This window comes from Halichoerus grypus, chromosome 3 (genome assembly GCF_964656455.1).
Source record: "Halichoerus grypus chromosome 3, mHalGry1.hap1.1, whole genome shotgun sequence".
NCBI classification, from domain to species: Eukaryota; Metazoa; Chordata; class Mammalia; order Carnivora; family Phocidae; genus Halichoerus; species Halichoerus grypus.
The window spans coordinates 48,761,864-48,778,132 of record NC_135714.1 but is presented as its reverse complement, the minus strand read 5'-3'; the positions used below and the strand labels follow the sequence as shown (position 1 = coordinate 48,778,132).

The following is a 16,269-nucleotide window of genomic DNA, read 5'->3' as shown; positions in this document are numbered from 1 at the left end:
TAAAATAGAAATAAGATAGAAACAGGAACAAAATCCAGTAAGACAAAATAAAACACAGAAATAATTTAAAAATCATGTATATGCACTTAACCAGGTGACCCAGCAATCCAACTCTTAGGTATTTACCTCAGAGAAATGAAAATTTGTATACACACATACACACACAAAATATGAATGTTTATAGTAACATTATTTTCACCAAAAACTAGAAACAATCCAAATGTTCTTCAACAGGTGGATAAAGGAACTGTGAGACATCCATATAGTAGAATACTGCCCAGCCATAAAAAAGAAATAAATTATTGATACACTCAAAAAACAAGGATGAATCTCAAAGGCATTATGAAAAGTGAAAGCAGTCTTAAAAGACTACTCACTGTATGATTCACTTACATGACATTCCAAAAAAGCTAAAAATATGGACTGAAGTATTATGGAATAAAGAACAGATTAGCAGTTGCTAGGGGTTACAGATGGAAGCAGGGAATGACTACAAAGGGACAGCACAAGAAAATTTTTAGGTTATAAAACTATATTGCAACTGACTTATAGTGATGAAAACACAATTCTATACAAGTTTTAAATCTCAAAGAATTGCACACAGAATACAAAACAAACAAAAACCTATAAGCATAGATAGACAGCTGGAGAGACTGGTATACAGATAAATAACAGACATGGTTGCATATGTATATACATTTGTTAAAATTCCTCACATATTTACAATGGTTAATTTTAAACATGTACTCAATAAAAAGTTTTAAATGTATATGCCTAATTTAAAAAATCATAAACAAATCATTCTCCTGAAAAATAAAAAAGTAAATAGCTAATAATGAAATGTTTTTTAGCTTTTAGCTGTGGCACAAAATCCCAATCTATAAATATTTATACCATAGAGCAGATCTCTCTTTTCAATATAGCATCCCTGATTCAGGCAGAAATGAGCGATTTTTTTGAACCACCATAATATTTTTTCACTACCATGTATTAATGGCAGTGGTAAACAGTTTTAGATGAAAATCTGGTAAAGTACAAGGATCAGAACACAAGATTCTGTCCAGGCCACTCCTAATTCAGGGTTTATTCATAAAAAAATAGGAAATAACAGAACATGAACATCACAATCCTCTTAGAGATTTGACTGGACTAGTACTTTTCACATATCACCCATATTCAAGGTTAACTACAGAAGTAAAAAGCTGTATATACACCATGCTATTCATTCTCAACTAGTCTTTTTGTTTTATCTTTAAAGTACTGAATTAAAGAACATGTTCAGGTATTTCAAGATGAAAAAACTGAAGGAGTTCTGTTTGCATTCCAAAATTACGGTGGTCACTACTTTGTTTACCACAGCAGGAAAAGGCATGGTGTTTAAAACAGGCAGAGACTACAAAAAAAAAAAGACAGGAGATGAAGAATGAATTTTGTTTGCTCTGATCGCCAGTCTCTCTTATCACACAATTTATGTATAATTATTTTAAATGCTCAAAGTTTTAAAATTTTGTTTGTACTACTTTTTCCTTTGGTTTTAGGTATTCAGCACTGTTCTGAAATGTAAATGTTTTAGGTTTAGGCTGATGGGTGAGGTAAGTGATGAGATGGTACTTTATATAGAAACTGAAATTTATAACAATAATCAAAGAAAAAAATGAATTTTTAATTCATAATTATTTTTCTGCCTTACATAGGTTTTAATTTCCTAAATGTCAAGCTTTTATCAGACATTTAAAATACAACATTTAAAACTAATTAAAGGAAGAAGATGAGGATACAAGTAAACTGACATCTTATAAAAGTAGAAGTTGAAAGGAAATTTTAACCAAACATATCAAAAGCCTTAAAAAAAAGAGTCATACCCTAGGACTTAGTAATTCTACTATGAAAAATCTATTTGAGGGAATAATCACTTATATTAAACAAAAAGATTTACATAAATATGTATCTCAGTAGTACTTATGATAAGCAAAATGTAGTAAGATGACATTAAAAAGGTAGTTAAACATGTTTTTTATCCTCATATACGTGTATGTATATTTGTTTATTTAAAAGATAACTATGAATATACACTAAAATATTGACCATGGTTTCCTCTGGGTATGGGACTATAGGTAATACTAATATTCTCTCTTTGCAATATTTTCTAAATTTTCTATGAGTATGCTTCAGTTTTACAATGTAAAATCTAACATTTTTAAATGATTAAAACTTAATTAAGTACTTTTAAGATATAAAAGTTTTAACAAAAATGTTTAGTGAATAAAACTATGTTTACTGGAAATACTGATCCAAAGATATTAAGTTATTTGTTATAACTCATTTAGCCTTTTAAAACTCTATTAAAAAGGTTTGGGGCCCCTGGGTGGCTCAGTCAGTTTAGCATCTGCCTTCGGCTAGCGTCATGATCCCAGAGTCCAGGGATGGAGCCCCGCATCAGGCTCCCTGCTCAGTGGAGAGCCTGCTTCTCCCTTTGCCCCTCACCCCATTCATGCTCACGCTCTCTCTCAAATAAATAAATAAAATCTTTTTAAAAAGTTTTATTTTCATTTTTGGTGAAAAAAGTCCTACTTGTTGCTTTGTATGTACTCCATTTTTTGTTTACTGCTTCATGGCCCATTCTGTGGTTTAAGTAGTGGTTGACAACTTTTGCTTTGCTCAACTGACTGGCAGCTATCATTTGAATGCCAGACTTATCTTTATGCAAATTTTCCAAAGGTCACCATTTATGCATGTAAATTTTGAAGGGCACTAACTCTACAGCTGACAGATTCTGACAGCCACTATATCTCCAAGAATGGAATAAGCAGGGATGACTGTCTGAATAATTAATGTGCTTTTACTCTGCCCATGGCCAGTTTTTATATCCTGTACTTTCTGACTGGTTTTGAAATTAATTAGAAAATGTAATTTCATAGCAAACCAAAAAAAATTTTTTTTTTTACTTTCTATGAACAAATGGTAAAAAAATGAGACAATTAATGATTCTTGGTTCAAGGTGTTATATTAGTAGAAATCACTCCTATCTAGAGATAAAAATTAACACCTAGCTGTGGATGTTATTTCTGTAAAAAAACCATTAATTATTATTATTGTTAAAAAAACACACACAAAGAAAGAACCCTGCTCTGTAAAGCTGAGTAAATGGTGCCACCAGCCATTGGGTTGCCATTTCAAACCTCAGTCTCGTCCTACTGAGACTTCAACCCCCACTACTAAAATGCAGTCAGTCAACCAAGACCTATAAATTTACCTGCTAAATAGTCTCAAAGGTATTACTACCACTCAATCCCCAGGGTTGTTGCCTTAAACCAAGTCTTCATCACCTTACCTGAGTTATTTCATATATTTCCCAGATAATCCTCCTGCCTGTAGCTGCAGTCACCCACATTGTCTACCTTTCTAATACCCAAACCTTTCTAATATCCATGATCAAGGTCTGTTGTCCAATATAAAAGACACTTAAAAATAGAAACTAAAAGGGTGCTATAAAGAGAAAATATTTAGAATATATTAATTAATGGGAAGAAACAATAAACAAAATTGTGTGTACTGTGATAATATGTCAGGAGAAAAATAAACAGGAGAGGAATGCAGAGGGGTACCCCCTGGCAATTTCAATTTTAAAGATGATGTTGAGGGAAGGCTGCCATGAGAAAAGGAGATTTAAAGCCTAGGAAATAAGCATGGAGAGAATGGTGATTGGGTGAGGAACCAAAAGGCTAAGGATCCCAAGTAGAACGGGCTAGTGTGTTCAGCAAATGGCAATGAAGCCAGGATAGCTGGAATGCAGAGGAGACTGAAAATGGAACAGGCTTGAGTGATGTACAGGGAAAATGATGTAGCAAGGAAAAGTGAAGGCTATTGTAATTCTTTAGGCAACAGGGGACTGTGATCTGGATCAAGATAATAGCCAAGGAGATGTTCAGAAGTGGTCAGATAGTATGTGCTGATGGATGTGCAACGTGTACAAAAGAAAATTCAAGATTCACTCCAAGGATTTATGCCCAAGGAATCAGAAGAATAGAGCTATTAAGCAAAAGCTTTCTGAAAGTGACATTTATGAAAGGTCCTTATTGTTATTTATTACTTTATTTATTTTTAATTATTTTGAAAACTTTGATTTGACATTTTGTGGTTAAATCCATTCAAAGAGGTACACCTGGGTGGCTCAGTCAGTTAAGCATCTGACTCTTAATTATGGCTCAGGTCATGATCTCAGAGTGGTGAAATCGAGCCCCATGTCAGACTCCGTGCTCAACATGGAGTCTGCTTGAGATTCTCTTCTTTTTCCCTCTACCCCTTCCCCAGCTTGTGCACTTTCTCTCTCTCTGTGTCAAATAAATAAATAAATTATTGTTTATTGAATGGATAAAATATTTTTTATTGGATGGATATTTTTAATGGATAAAAATCCATTCAGAAGTCATTTACTGTGGAAAATGTATTTTCTCCAGTACATCCTTCCTTTGAGGTTCAAAAAATTATAGTTTATTTTACCAAGCACTTAGTGTTTCTAAGTGCTTACTTATGCGTAGCTCTATTTTAAATGATATACAGTACATAATTTTATTAACCCCATATTAAAAATAAGGAAATAGAAGTCCAGAGAGGATAAGCAACACCTCCAAGGTCATATATAGTGTCTGTCTCTAAAACTTGACCTCTTTGCTCTGCTTTCTCTCAGGACTGGTTTTATATTTCATTACTAAAATAGAATGAAGCTAGAGGTTCTCAGGGCTATAGTGATGGGAAGTGGGAACTTCCAGGGATGGCAGATATATTCTCTATCTTGATTTTGGTGGTACTTACACAGCCTTATGTGTTTGTCAAAACAGAATTGGGCATTAAAAAGAGTGATTTTACTATATATGAATTATGCATAAATAATCCTGATTTTTTTTAAAAATCTAGCAAATATAAATTTACATAAATTGATATGGAAATACACAAAGTTTAAAGTAAATCTTTCAGGGACACCTGGGTGGCTCAGTCGGTTAAGCATCTGCCTTCGGCTCAGGTCATGAACCCAGGATCCTGGGATGGAGCCCCGCACCTGGCTCCCTGCTGAGCAGGGAGCCTGCTTCTCCCTCTCCCACTCCCCCCTGCTTGTGCTCTCTCTCTCTTTTTCTCTGTCAAATAAATAAATAAAATCTTAAAGAAAAATAAAGTGAATCTTTCATGCAACATAATTTGTTTGAATACTTTTTTGATAAGAGCAGTATTTTTAAGATCATCTTCCAATAGTATTTACTGAGAAAGTAATACATTTTTATTGTTGCCATATAATTTTTCATGTGTGATTTTAGCCATTTTGAACACAGCAGAAAGTTCTAGGCTTTCTCCAATGATTTTATTCCTCCTCTGCAGGAAATCTCAAATAAGGCTTCTAATAAACATCTATCAAAGTTGAGTGAAACTTTGTAAATGACTAGATTGAACATGACTTTAAAACTGCTAAAAAACCTGGTTATTTGTGCTCCAGATGTTATTAAGTCTTGTATGCATGTTGCTGTGTTCTACCATTAACTTATAGTCAAGACAAAATTTGTTCTTAGGACAAGTTTAATCACTTATAAGAGACCAATCCCTATTTTATAGTCTTCTTGATTATTTTAGTTTTTAGCTATCTGTAATAACTCTAAATAGATTATTAATGTGGGGTACATTAAATAATAAATCAGAAAAAAATATCCCATAATACAAGTAAAGAAAATATCAGCTCTGCCATTTTTTGTTATTTTTTAATTTATTTATTTTCTTTTTTGGAGAGAGAGTGAGAGGGAGAGTGCAAGCAGGTGGGGAAGGGGCAGAGGGAGAGGGAATGAATCTTAAACTGACTCCGTGCTGAGCACAGAGCACGATGTAGGGCTCAATTTCATGACTCTGAGATCATGACCTGAGCCAAAATCAAGAATCAGATGCTTAACCAACCGAGCCACCCAGGCGCCCCACCATTTTTTGTTGCTGTTGTTGTTATTTATTTGGGCATGTAGTAATCAAATGCTCTTCAATTTGTAATCTTTATTTAACACTTCTAAAATCAATTGTCTAACTATGAGTAGTCTAGTTAAAAATTGACATTAATTCAGTTAATGCACTTATCCAAACTCATGTAATATCAGTACACTAAAATATTCTTAAAAACAATCACTGCCATCAAAATCCTGTGAGATACAACCTGACTTCCATTAGGATGGCTATAATCAAAATTCCAATAACTTTTGGCAAGGATAGGGTGAAACCAAGACACATGTCTGGTGAGAATGTGAAATGGTGCAGCCCCTTTGGAAAGCAGTTTGTTAGTTCCTAAAAAGGTAAAATATTCAGTTACCATATATTCTACCACCGGTATATATCCAAGAGAAATGAATACATATGCTTACATAAAAACTTGTACATAAACGTTCATAGCATCCATTATTCATAATAGATGAAAAGTATTAAAAAAACCCCAATGTCCATCAACTAATAAATGGATAAACAAAATGTGGTATGTCCATAAAGTGGAATATTATTCAGACATAAAAGAATTATGTCCTGATTCACAGAACAAGGGTAAAACTCGACAACACTGTGAAGAGGGTAGGTACAAAAAGCCACGTATTGTATGATTCCATTTTTTATGGTAAATCCGTAGAAGCTGAAAGTATATTAGCTGTAGCCAGGGAACAGGGCAAAGAGGCAAAAGTGAGTAAATGCTCATGGGTATAATCTAGATAAAAATGTTCTGGATTAGATAATAGTGATGTTACACAACTTTGTGAATATACCAAAAAATACTAAATTGTATACTTTTTAAAAGAGTGGATGAATGGTATAAAAATTATATCACAATTAAAAAACAATGGAACAAACACTGTTAATCATTTAACACTGTAAAAACCCCCATGAATCCTCTAAAAACTTCATATTTGGGTGCTTGTAGCAGTCATTATGTTAAATATTATAAGGTCTTAATTCCTCCCTATATTTTGTGATGAAAATGAGTATCAAGGAGAGGTTCTGAAATTTTCTTCCCACAACCCTACAAATACCCTTAAGCACTCTGGACACATCTTAGCTGGAAAATTAAGCTCTAGTCCAGCAAACATGATACTTGCATGGGCTGCTCCAAACCTACTTTTCCAGATTCATCTCCTAACACTGTCCCACTGCATGAGTAATCCTTCAGCAACATTAGAAATATCAATCTTTCAATGGCCATTCCTTGTTCCTTTGTGTACCCTTTCATAAGCTCTTCTGTTAGCTTGGAATGCATGACCTCACCTTCTCTGCCTCAACAGCCCCTCAGTGAATTTCATTAACTTCTATGAAGATTTCAAGAGCCTCCAGCAAAAGTTACTTGCTCCCACTTTTGTTTCCTTAACAGTTGGCCAGTGACTCTTATAAAATGTATACAGTAATTTCTATAGAGTTTCATATCTTTCCCACCAGCATTTAACTTCTCCAGAGCAAGCATATCTCAGCCTTGCATGGCTGAATTTTTTGAAAAAGACAATTGAATCAGGCTGTTTTTGTTTATTTAACTAATTTATATCACTAAGTACCAAAAATCCATTTCATATTCAACATAGTAAAAGAACGTCTGCAAAATTTATATGTTAATGTATACATAAGCTAGTAAATACATATAAAGTAGATTCAATCATATCTACTGTGGGAAATAGGAAACAACGTTTGCCTATGTGAATGAATGTGCTGAAGAAAGCAGTGGCAAAGAAATTAAGGCAAAAATATCTAAAAGAAGGAATATCAATTGGAAATTTTATTGCCTACAAAGGTGAGTGCAATATTTTTATAGTCTTAAATTACTCAGTACTCTTCAAGTAAAAAGTACAGAATCTTTTAAAATAGATTTATAATAATTTATAATACATACCATTAAATCAACAACTCAAAATTAAATGAACATGATTTAATGTGAATAAGAAAATTGGTACTTCTACTTTTAAGCTGTATATTTATAATAATGTATATTCTAGATATTACAAAGTCACTTGACAGAAATTAACATGGTAACTTCAAGAACATAGGAAATTCCAATTTTACTGTTGGTTGATTAATATAAAGACCTACTTGCCTTCAAATGATTTGCTGAAGAAGATGCAAATCATTTATGTTATTAATATGTGGAATGTAAATTATTGTTAATAACACATTTATTGTTCATCTACCTAGAGTATACCTCCTTAAATGGAATTCTGTATATTTTTGGGAAAATAAAATTGACAATTCTTGTAGACAAATATGTAAATTTAAGTATGTAAATTTATTTGTCCACAAGAAATGTCAATTTTATTTTCCCAAAAATATACAAAATTCCATTTAAGTAACTCATTAAACAATTTTCAATATGATCCTCATAAAAACATATACTAACTTGAATGGAAACATATTAAATACACTTTGAAATTACTAACAATTATGATTGGCAAAAATTATCTAATAGTTACCTTAATTTGCTCTTCAGTAGCTAAAAGTCCATGTTCTTTTCCTCCGATTGACTGAACATTTAAACATTTCTGTAAAAAAAATACATTAGATGATGAGAAAAAAATAATACTTTATGGTTATACTTTTAGGACTTTTTGGGTATACTCATTTATTTCTTTTTATTGGTCAAGTGCCTTTTTTCCCACAATGCTTGGGGTATAGCAGCAGAACCATGGTATAAAAAATGAAATTCTATTTACCTCTGACACATCTTCAACCATCTAATTTACTGTATCACTCACTGGGAATAATTAGATATGGGAATTTAAATATCTTCCTAATTTAAAAAAGATGCAAGGGACGCCTGGGTGGTTCACTGGGTTAAGCGACTGACTCTTGATTTCAGTCAGGTCATGATCTCAGGGTCCTGGGATCAAGCCCCAGGACTGGCTCTGTGCTCAGTGGGGAGTCTGCTTGAGATTGTTTCTGTCTCCCTCTGCTCTTCCTGCTCATGCTCTCTCTCTCTCAAATTAATAAATCTTAAAAAAAAAAAAAAAAGTGTCCATTGCTAGAAACCAGAAAATTTCTTAGAGCTCATAGAACTTATTTTAAAAACTTACATCTTCTTTTATTTATTTTTTAAAAGATTTAAGTATTTATTTTGGAGAGAGAGAGAGAGCAAGAAAGAGAGCACACGCATGGGCAGGGGGAGGGGCAGAGGCTGAGGGAGAGTATCCTCAAGCAGACTCCCCGCTGAGGGCGGGGACGGCCTCCCGACTCCAGGCTCAATCCCAGGACCATGAGATCATGACCTGAGCCGAAATCAAGAGTCCAACACTTAACTCACTGTGCCACCCAGGAGCCCCTGCAACAGATACTTCTAATAAGATCCTGGGATGTGTTTAATCACTTTTACCATTAGAACTGCTGTGTTAGCCTGGTGATGGGTATCAAAGAGGGCACATACTGCGTGGAGCACTGGGTGTTATACGCAAACAATGAATCATGGAACACTACATCAAAAACTAATGATGTAATGTATGGTGATTAACATAACAATAAAAAAATCAAAAATAAAAAAAAGAACTGCTGTGGAAAAAAAAATTAAGAAACACCTTAATATATATCTTGCCACTTAATCATATATACAAATATGCTCTCTGTGTATTTATGTACATAGAGACCATGATTACAATAATTTAAACAAATTCATATTTTAAAAATAATAGGAAAAATATAATAGAAAGAAATAAACAAAGAGTTTACTTAAGTGGTATATTTACAGGGATGATTGCTAGTCTTCATTTTCTTTAAATTGCCATAATATTTTCTATTTCTTTTATTATTAAACTAATATCAACATGTCAGACATTTTACCAAAAAGGGGGAAAAAAAAGAGTAATATCCTTCAAAGAAGTTTCTTTGGGATTTGGCTCTGCACTGGTCATATCAGGTTCTAAACTAGAAAGTTTAAAAAAGTAGTGAGTCTATTTAAGTGCTTTATAGGAGCATCAGCTGCATTAGTTAATTATTATGATACTTGGTATTTATTACGCTATTCGTAGTAGTATGCTATTAGCAAAACGTTAAGTAATCATATATGTGCCAAAACAATGACAAAATCTAGTATCTATTCTATAATCTTGTCCCCAAATGGACAAGGAATTAGATATATGCAGAAACTCATTAGCATAAAATTAAAATTAAGTTCTCCTTTATAGAATCACTACTGATTACCATCAGATATATATGAAAACAAATTAGTGTAAAAATATTCACTAATAAAAGCATTATATTTTGTTTGAGTTTTTTAAACTATATTTTTCCTAGTGAGTAGCCACCCATATTTGCTCAATTAGTGAGGTTTTGTACCACAAGAGCAATCCATTCCATATCTGAATGGTATGCCTGACTACTTGAACAGGCAATTGAGAGCAGTTTTTTGGCAATCTCTTGGCTGTACACATAAGGTATTGTTTCCCAGTTTTTGAAGAATAAGCCCATCCAATCTTACAAATATTTTACATGTCTGAACAATCATGGGTAATGATAGCACAGGCTCTCCTAGAATTATCCTCACTCGGTAGATTTTGTTTCTCCCAATTAGGAAATAAATTCTGATATCTAAACATGACTTATTCCACAAAGTTCTCCCTAACAGCACCAAACAGACTACCCCACAGACAGAACCAATCCTATGTTCCCTGATGCTCCCATACCCTTGTGTATATTCTTCTATACGGCTGAACCCATACATTGTAATGTGAATTGCTTCAGAACAGAGACTGTGACTACTTCTTCAGTTGGTATCACCCCGCCCTAAAGAACCAAGCATTTAACAGGACCTCAAAAATGCTGACTGGGTAAACAAAACATTTTTTTAGTTTAAAAAAATTTTTAAGTATTTATTGGAAACTGTCTGTGTTGGTCTCACATAAATTGAGACCAAGAACAAAAATGCACCATTATGTGTCTTTGAGTTTGTTAGCATAACTATCTTTATAGGTCCATTTTCCTTTTGCTCAGAAGATCAGAGAATCTTCAATTTACAATTTGGCTATTCAGTGTCTCAACGCTTCATCCAATTATTGCCCCTTCAGGCACTTCAGAGTTAGTAGACAACTCAGAAAGCCGACAAGTCAGACAGAAGAACAAGCTTACACAGGGTCACAGCTTTCTAAGTGGAAGGAGACCAGGTCAGAGGTAAATCACAGAGAAGGAAAAGGGGAATACCTGGCTAAAGGGAATTGAAAACCAAACAGAAGGGAAGAAAAGGTATCATATCAAGTGATACTCTTCTATTAGCATAAAGTGTTAGCCTGAATTTCTTTTCCTATTAGTAAACTTGCTCTAAAAGGGATTGTTAAAAGGAGCTATTAGAATAATTATTTGAATAATTTGACTATTTCGAAGGAAACACTCAGAAAGGATAGAAAATTTGGTGTGTTTATATCTTCATATTTTCAGCACCATTCAAAAGTGACATAAAAAGAAATTCACTAGCAGTTATTGCTACGCTTTGCAAATCAGATGGAAATACCTGAATACTAGATTGCTTTAATTAAAAATTAAAAGTTAAATTTATCCATCCTTTAGAAAAAACCTTGTAAACAAGCAGATATATAAGACAGCAAAAATGGAAAATAAAATTATAAGATTTGATTCACCAACTAAAAAAAGGGAATACATAATAAAGAAAAATGTTCAAAACAAATTTTCTAATCATGAGACAGCAAGTTTAAAAAGTAGAGCAACATTCATTCATTCATTCACCAAATATATACTCTGTGCCCAGGCACAGTTCTAGGTGCTATGGATTCAGGAGTGAACTAAACAGACAAAAACAGCATTCACAGAGTTTATCCTTACCTTGTGGTTGAGGGGTGAGAAAAGAATGAAAGGGAGAGAAAGAAACTGACTATATTCTTCAGAGACTTTTTGTATTATTTTTAAATGTTAAACACTTCATATTTTTGAATATTTTATATTCCCATTAACCTTAAATTTTTTAAGGTTTTAAGGACTTTATATTCTCATTTTACCTTATAAAATTCCTCTGAGGTTAGTATGAACATTACCTTGTTTATTTTACAAATAAATATTCTGAGACATTGAGCGGCAAAGCCAGAATGTGAATACAAGTAATCCAAATTCAGTCTATACCCTCCAGCTTCTCAAACAGCATTATATTGACTATCACTGCCCATATTTGAAAAGAGGATGTTTATAATGATAAACAGTAATTTTCTGTAAATGAATTCTTTCGGGAATAATCATCTCAGAATTTTGTAACACTGATTATTTTTTGAAGGCACCTTGGCATTCTAATATTTAAATGAGATGCCAGGAAATCAAAGTAAAAATTAGTCTGGAATTAAGATGAAAATATATTTTATTGTCTTGGTCTGTGAGGCATTAATTATATTTATGTTACATCTCCTACTGAACTTTCCAATAAAGGTTCAGGAAGCAATGAAGAATTAATTTGTACAAACATACTTTAAAAAGATCATTCTAGGGATGCCTGGGTAGCTCAGTTGATTAAGGGTCTGCCTTCGGCTCAGATCATGATCCTGAGGTCTGGGATCGAGTCCCACATCGGGCTCCTCGCTCAGCAGGAAGCCTGCTGCTCCCCCTGCTTGTGCTCTCTCTCTCTCTCTCTCTCTCTCTCTGACAAATAAATAAAATCTTTAAAAAATAAATAAATAAAAATAAAATAAAATAAAGATCATTCTAGTGTCAGTTAAAAGATGTTTTGCAGCCTAAGATGACAGCTATGTTTTTTTTTTTTAAAAGATAAGTGAAAACTGAGATTTTTTAAAAATACAGTGAATTAGTGAACTATTTGTAAGGTAATATATTTTGTTTTGTTTTGGTCTATGAGAGTCCTTAAATCATTTTTAGAACTAAACAGTTAAATATTAGGTGCCACAATTTTATTATCTGTAAAAAGAAGTATATAGCCTTCCATCTATCATTTCCAATTATTTGGAAGTGAAATAAGTAAATATGAGTCAAAACGCAATAAATAGACACATTAACTGCATTATGACATTCCATCTCCACATCTTCAACTAGGTTCCATCTCCACATCTTCAACTAGGTTTTCCAATGTTACCTCTTTAGTTATGATGTTCAAATCATTTTTCCAACTACCCCCTCTCAGTTTCTCAATCTACCAGTTATCTTCAAATACCTTCTACTTTCATTCCATATCAATAACCATTATCATGTACCACCACATTATTTCCTCAGCAGACTATTCAAATTTGTTTTTCATTTCTATTTCCAGTAATTTTACAGATTAGAAAGGTGCAACTGATAAAGATTATCATGGTTATCAGGCGATGGTGCTTAGACAAGATCCCAAGGCATTTCACACTTAGTCTGGCCTCCTGCCACTTCAGGCTGTCACCACTGGCCCCATACTTGGAATATTGCAAGGTGCAAGAATAGCACCTTCTCATTCATATAGCACCATTTTATCCACTCCTATATCCCTTGCAAACAGCTGCCAGAATAACCTGAGACCTCATTTTTCCCATGGTGATTTCTGCTCATTAATACACAAAACACCATGTTGTTTTCCACAGGGTCTGGTTTTTCAAGATCCTCTAGGATGAATACATTATTTTCTATTACGAACATTTTTTGACACTACTCTACTCCACCAGACAGAATTTCCACATCAGCAAGTTGAGGTTGCTGACTGGCTCCTGAGACTGATTATTCCAGATAGAGTGGCTTGTTAATGTATCAAGAACAGTTCTGTGCAGTTCTCTACACTTATACTTTGAATACCATGCTAATGTTATGCTAAGGTCTCATTCTCCATGAAATTAGCCTCAACACTTTAGGTACAAACAGGTCTGTAAACTTCTGGTGCATTTTAAATCAAGAGTGCAAAGTTTAGTCCTCAATGTGCCAAATTTCCACATGTGATCATTTTCAGCCCCCAAGAATGTAAGCCATTGTATAAAGGAGGGTGTCTCAGGTGCAATTTTCTATCAACGTAAAACTGGACAAAATTGACAATAACAACTATTTCAGGACTATGGAAACTGACCAGTCATCCAATCAATTTAAGGGTTTATGCCAGAAAAATTATCCTACTTTTAATAAGAGCAGTGGGAATCCTGTAGTATTTTTGCCTGGAAATTCTACTCTCTCACCCCACAACTTCCAGCTAGACTCTTAGGTCATAAAACAAACCTTAATGAATTTAAAAGAATTGAAATCATAAAAGTAGACTGTATGACCAAAACAGAATGAAATTTAATTTTTTTTTGGAAATCCCCAAATATTTGGAAATTAAAAAAACATTTATACATATCTCATGTATCAAAGAAATTAGAAAATAAATTAGAAAATATTTTTCAACTGAGGAAAACTAAAGCAGAGCATATCATAATTTAATGGAATGCAGCTAAAGCTGTGCTTAAAAGTAAATTTATAGCCTTAAACACTTAAGAAGAAAGAAAAGTAAGAAAAGAAGAGCAAATTAAGCAAAAAGAAGAGAAGAATGAAAGGAAAAAATGTGTGACCAGAAGATAATTATAAAATGAAAACATTCCCACTACTTATTCTGTTATTAAAAATCCCTTACCTTTTCTAACCCTTAGTATCTTCATCTTTAACATGATAATTAGAATAAGTTACTCATAACCCTCCTTTGCTGAAAAACATAATTGGTATTTTTTGGAATAGCCAACAGATCTATGATATTAAAAATATATACTACATAGAAAACTCATAGTTTATTAATTGGGGAAAAGGACTGCTGATAATCCAAAACACAAAATAATCTTGAAAACTTAATATATTATACACAACATTTTCACTTGTAAAAGATTGAACCTCTTACATTTTGTTTTGATGAATATTAAAAGAAGTCATAATTAAGGGAAGATAGGGAAAAATTATTAGGGTGACAGTTTGCCTGCTTGCATACAGAGGAGAGCAGAAGATAGCATAGAATATATTGGACAGGATAGGAGAGAGTAGGGTAGGACAGGATAAGGAAGGCAAAGGGAAGGAAAAAAGAAGAACCCTTAATTGGTGTCTACTATATACCAGCCACGGGGCAATATCAAGCTTTAGAGCAGTATATACAAAGACCCTGTCTTCATAGAAAAGAGTTTTTATTTATTAAAATCAAAATAAAAGATTAGGCCTTTTACTTATTTCCTTTCATTTGCAATTCAATTACACCGAGACTGTTTCTTCCCTCACAGAACGGCAATGTCCTAATGCATCAGTTCATCAGAAGTCCATGGCATATATAACCCCAAAACTCTCATCCCAGCAGGTATGTGCTAAGGTGGTGCACTTGAATGATATTTCTTCCAGGGATCTGTTTCTGATATATGCCTTCAGCTTATAAACATACTAAAAGGCAAGGACATTATTCTCTCCCAGGTATCCAAAACAAACACAAAGCTTTTAAACCCACAAATACCTCTTTCTCTGAGTTTAGCCTAGGACTGAATCAACCAATGCTTTAGCTTATTCCTGGGTAAGGATTATGCAGCCTGCTACTCTAACCCTAAGGACTCTCGGGTGTCCAGGAAGATTATTTCCTCAGCAATGTAGTTTTTTTCTTTCCCTGCTTGAGAAACAGCTTTTAAGTTATCAACATAAAAAGCAATCATTCAATTTAATCTGTGCATTTACCCCTCAAAAGTGCCTATAATTACACATATTTGCATCCTAATTATAGTTTCCAAATTCTATAATAATAGGAGTTACCAAGCTACTTTCATTTATAATAAAATATGCCTACATTCTATACTTTTAAATAATCATTTATTGGTAGAACACACTGAAAACCACCCCATTACTTAAATCTTGTTCTGTTTCATTTCATTTTAAAAATTTAAATGAGGAACTTTTAAAATGCCTAAAAATGAAAGTTCTGATATATGAAAAGATCTTTTTCTTTAAACATTATCCTCTCCTTAATTATCAGGGTTTTGTTTTGTTTTGTTTTTTAAGATTTTATTTATTTATTTGACAGAGAGAGACACAGTGAAAGAGGGAACACAAGCAGGGGGAGTGAGAGAGGAAGAAGCAGGCTTCCCGCTGAGCAGGGAGCCCAACGTAGGGCTCGATCCCAGGACCCTGGGACCATGACCTGAGCCGAAGGCAGATGCCCAACGACTGAGCCACCCAGGCGCCCCAATTATCAGGTTTTTAGCTCACAAAAACGTACTTTCCCTTCATGATTATTCTAGTAAAAACAGTTCAATCTCAAACTATCTCATATAGTGAAAATAGCTTAAGAATAAGTTTTTGTGCCAACGCATACTACCAAATATTTTCTACAGACTCATG

At 33.5% G+C, this 16,269-nt stretch overlaps 1 protein-coding gene across 25 annotated transcripts in view; it reads right to left on the bottom strand.

Annotated features, from left to right (window-relative positions):
- Nucleotides 1-16,269, bottom strand: part of ADGRL3 (adhesion G protein-coupled receptor L3) — an 829,369-nt gene that overhangs the window by 650,195 nt on the left and 162,905 nt on the right. For all 25 annotated transcript variants that reach the window (XM_078068714.1, XM_078068715.1, XM_078068719.1 and 22 more), the window contains one exon: nt 8,457-8,525. The gene's annotated coding sequence lies outside the window, so the exon portion shown is untranslated. The remainder of the gene's footprint in view (nt 1-8,456; nt 8,526-16,269) is intronic.